This window comes from Alexandromys fortis, unplaced genomic scaffold (assembly GCF_014885135.2).
Source record: "Alexandromys fortis isolate MF-2015 unplaced genomic scaffold, M_Fortis_MF-2015_v1.1 scaffold_36, whole genome shotgun sequence".
Taxonomy (NCBI): Eukaryota; Metazoa; Chordata; class Mammalia; order Rodentia; family Cricetidae; genus Alexandromys; species Alexandromys fortis.
In genome coordinates, this window is record NW_026067915.1 from 8,454,739 (window position 1) to 8,459,748 (window position 5,010).

The following is a 5,010-nucleotide window of genomic DNA, read 5'->3' on the forward strand; positions in this document are numbered from 1 at the left end:
CTCTCTCTCTCTCTCTCTCTCTCTCTCTCTCTCTCTCTCTCTCTCTCTCTCTCTCTCTCATATCTTAGCCTGGCTATATTCTGTTAAGCCATTGGCCAAAAGCACCTTCTTTATTCATTAACCAATAAAAGCAACACATAGACAGAAGGATTCCTATATCAAAGGAGGACTGGAGAGATGGCTCAGTGGTTAAGAACACTGTCTGCTCTTCCAGAGGACCCAGGTTCAATTCCCAGCACCCCCACAGCAGCTCACAACTGTCTGTGATCCAGCTCAAGGTGATTTGGCACCCTCTCACAGACATAAATGCAGGCAAAACACCAATGCACACAAAATGAAAATAAATTATAAAAAATGTGAGAAGCCAAGACAAGAAGAGAGAAGGAACCATGGCCTTCACCTCTGTCTTCCTTGAATCCTGACACCTAGCACTGTGTGACCGAGGCTGAATGTCTGGCAGGCAGGCAGGCACTTGCTGTAACACAGCTGTACACATGCCCCAACTGGCTGGAGGCCATTGCCCTGAGCACATAATGGGGGTTGCCTTTTATTCCAATTGCAATGGAGTTGGGGAGATGCAGATCCACACGGCAGTGATGAAAGCCCTAAGATCCGGTTGGTGTCTGGGGATGGGCTTACACACACAGTAGCCAAGAGACACTGTAGTCTTTTTTCTTTCTTTCTTATTTTTATTTTTATTTATTTTTATTGATATTTATTGAGCTCTACATTTTCCTCTGCTCCCCTCCCTGCCTCTCCCCTCCCCTCTTCAATCCTCCCCCAAGGTTCCCATGCTCCCAATTTACTCAGGAGATCTTGTCTTTTTATACTTTCTACTTCCCATGTAGATTAGATCTATGTAAGTCTCTCTAGTGTCTGCATTGTTGTCTAAGTTCTCTGTGATTGTGGTTTATAGGCGCTTTCTTTGCTTTATGTTTAAAAACCACCTTTGAGTGAGTACATGTGATAATTGTCTTTCTGTGTCTGTTGTGTCTGGGTTACCTCACTCAAAATAATGTTTTCTAGCTCCATCCATTTTCCTGCAAAATTCAAGCTGTCATTATTTTTTCTGCTGTGTAGTACTCCATTGTGTAAATGTACCACATTTTTCTTATCCATTATTTGATCAAGGGGCATTTAGGTTATTTCCAGGTTCTGGCTATGACAAACAAAGCAGCTATGAACATAGTTGAGCACATGTCCTTGTGGCACGATTGAGCATCCTTTGGATATATACCCAAAAGTGGTATTGCTGGGTCTTGAGGAAGGTTGTTTCTTAATTTTCTGAGAAATCACCACACTGACATCCAAAGGGGTTGTACCAGCTTCCATTCCCACCAGCAGTGCAGAAGTGTTCCCTGAGACACTGTAGTCTTATTGTCACCCCTTTCTGTCTCCCAAGGCCACTGAGAACCTGGCTGGCCATGCCATTGAAGTCAGGGCTGTTCTGCTTTTGCCTGAAGCTAGCCTGGTGATCTTGGTCTAAGGATGTGTATGTAATGATTAGATTTATTTATTATGTATACAGCATTCTGTCTGCATGGATGTCTGCAGGTCAGAAGAGGGCACCAGATCTCATTACAGATGGTTGTGAGCCACCATGTGGTTGCTGGGAATTGAACTCAGGACCTCTGGAAGAGCAGCCAGTGCTCTCAACCTCTGAGCCATCTCTCCAGCCCCCTATGTAATGATTTTTGAGGGACATCAGAAGTTAAGGCTCTGGGGCTGTTGAGACGGCTCAGAAGGTAAAGGCAGTTGCCACCAAACCTGATACTCTGAGTTCAATGCCCAAAACATACATCGTGAAAAGAGAGAACTGAACCCCACAAGCTGTCCTCTGACCTCCACAAGCATGCTATGGCACACATGTGGGGGGATTTACATTAAGTGTTAATATAAAAAAGTCTTGGGACAGGGTTGGGGATTTAGCTCAGTGGTAGAGCACTCGCCTAGCTAGGCCTGCTTTGAAACATGGTAAGAGATTCCATCAGGACTAGGCAGTTCCTGCAGTCACAGAAGTCCTGGCTGCAATCCCAGGAAGGGCCCCTTTCCCATTCTACACAGGACATCTGTCTCCACCTGCCCGCTGGGCCTGCCTCTTCCCCACAAAGTGTCCCATAAGCTCCCTTCTCTGGGCCTCTGACTCTTAGGGGTTGTTCCTTCCTTCCTCCTCTCTTCCCAGCTGTTCCGCTGCTCTACAAATAGGTTAAAAATACCGAGGCCACCACCAACCACATCAGTAGCTCCAGCAACTATTTCAAGTGAGCCAGGCTCTTTTGGAAGCAAACCAGCCACGTGGCAGTCTTCACAGTCTGGGGACTGCCCACCCTACACTGAAAACAGGAGCTTGGGTCTCTACTTGCCTTTGGACATCCTGCTAAGAGTCTTGGATCTCAGACTGCAGCTGCCCATGGGTGTGGACATTGGAAGAGTTCTAGAGAAAGAACTCAATTTCTCTTTCCTCACTCAGCTGTTTCCCAAGAAAGGAGGAACTGCTGAGGCCCAGCCAAGACAACAGCTCCAAATGGTAGGGATGCCTACCTCACTGGGTACCTCTAGATAGGGTTCAGGATACCTGGGCGGTCCTTCATGCCTCTCTATCACCCCCTACGCATGGCTGGGAATTTCCCACCAGCTAAAGAAAGGCTGGATTGAGAAGCCGCCCCCACCAGTCCTGGGACAATGAAGCCTTATGCCCTCCAAATCAGAGCTGGAATAGAAGGAAGGGCCAAGGGCAGGTGGGGGCTTAACTGTCTGTACCAGGGCAAGCTCTGTTCGCCAGAACCACACCCAGACCCAGTGCTAAGTGAGATCCCAGGGGATCCTGGTCAAAGCCATAGATGGCCCACCCAGGCAGGGAGGCACCGGGTGCATCAGACAGACAATGTCAGTCCCTCAAAGGCCCTCTGTGCAGGGTTCCCCTCAGGACAGAAGGAAGGAACCATCTCCGGTGCTTGCTTCCTGCTGGGCGGGCATGGTGGCCCTGGAACAGCTCCAGCCCGCCTGCGCACGATGGGGTTCAGGCCTGAGCCTCAGAAGAAAGACAGGGATTTGGGGATGGCGCAGGATCCTGTTCTTGTCTGTTGTACCCCATGGCAGAGACAGCCGGAATGGCCTGAGGAACTGGGTCGGAGGAGAGGCCTAGGAAACGGGCGTTCCTTCCGACCCGCCACCACAGCCTTTCATCTCCTGCCAGCATCAGAAACTCGGTGGCCTGTGGCCACTGACAGGTGTAAGGAGGCGAAGTCCCAGGTCCCGGGTCCAATCCCTCCCTCCCCCGCCTCCGCGGCGCCGACCCTCGTTCGCCCCAGAACCCAGCCGCTTTGTCAGGCCGCGGGCGCGGAGCCTCCAATGCCACACAAAGCTGCTTTTGTGTCCAGCGTCCTCCACGGGACCCGGTGACGTCAGCCTCCGTGATCAGCTCAGCAGCAGAGTACGGGCTGTGGCGCCCCCTGGCGGCCGTGGCACAGGTCTCGGAGGTTCTCCCAGTTGGGGCCGGCCTTTCGCCTACTGCTCCCTGTAGCAAGCTCAGCCCGCTACTGCCTTTGCTGTTCCTGGAAGAAAACCCAGGCATTTAGCACGGAACTGTGCCCACAACCATTCCACGGGCACCCAGCACCGTTTTCCACATTCAGCCTTTCAATGAAGCCAATGACAGACTTCCTCCATGAACCCTGCCACAACAGCCTGTCCCTATCCTTCTGATTTGGCGAGGTGGTATTCTAACCCTTACTTTTTAAAAGTGTTTATTAATATATGTTAATTAACATATGAGCTTCATGATGACGTTTCAACATGTATAACATGCATTTTTACCCCACTAACCCCCATTACTCTCGCCTTCCTCTTGCTCGTCCACTGATCAGATCCCCTTCTCTTCCCAACTAGTTCCTTTTCAATTTTTTTTAAAATTCATTTATTTTTATATACATTGGTGTATTGCCTGTATGTGTGTCTGTGTGAAGGTGTCCTCAGGTCCTCTGGAGCAGGAGTTACAGACTGTTCTGAGCTGCCATGTGGGTGCTGGGAATTGAACCCTGGGTCCTTTGGAAGAATAGTCAGTGCTCTTAACCCCTGAGCCATCTCTCCAGCCTCCCCCAATTTTTTTTTTTTTTAAGTGACACAAGAGTTTCAGCAGGATTACTTCCAGGAGTTATGCTACAACACAGAAGAAAATGTCTCTCCCTTCTTCCATCAACCAGTTAGCCTCTGCAAACACTAGGGGGCGAGTCACTGCCTGGTTAGCCACCTCCCAGGGTGTTCAGTTTTTCAAGATGTTACACAGGGAACTGTGTAACAGTGTAACAGTCCTAGCTGTCCTGGAACTAGCTCTTGTATACCAGGCTGGCCTCAAACTCACAGGGATCCACCTGCCTGTCTCCCCAGTGCTGGATTAAAGGCATGTGCCACCACCACCCGGTTCGGCTTCTTCTTGCAATTCTTATATTCTCTGTCCCACTTTTACAATGTTCCCTGAGCCTTGGAGTTGATTCAGTTTCTTGAGTCCCACTCAGTATGTAGCCCAAGCTGGTCTGAAACTCTTGGTCAGTCTCCTGCTTCAGCATCCCGTGTGCTAGAATTACAAGCATGTGCCACCACTCTTGGCTTCTTCTGAGTTTGTCAAGTCAAGAGGTGCAGCCCACTCATCTGTGTGACTTCAGCCCCTTAAACTGCCTTTGGGCTTCTGGGGCAGCAGGTCATTATCACTTGTATTCAACACTGCTAGACACCCTGCTACTCCCAACTTGCATGAACTCTCTAGAAGAGCTCTCAAGTCTGCTCAGTTCTGCGGGACTGAAGGATGACCCTGACCCCAAACTGCAGAGTTGAGAAGTTAGTCTCTGTCATGCAGGTTGTCCAGTCCAGAGGGCAAACTGAAGCTCAGAGCATTATGACTGAGTTCTGCCTAGAAAGCAGAATGTCCAGGGTCCCAGCCCAGGTGAGTCACTGAGCTGTGATCCACCCTCTTGTGCAGTTCAACACCTGGGATAAAAGAACAACCAGCAAGTC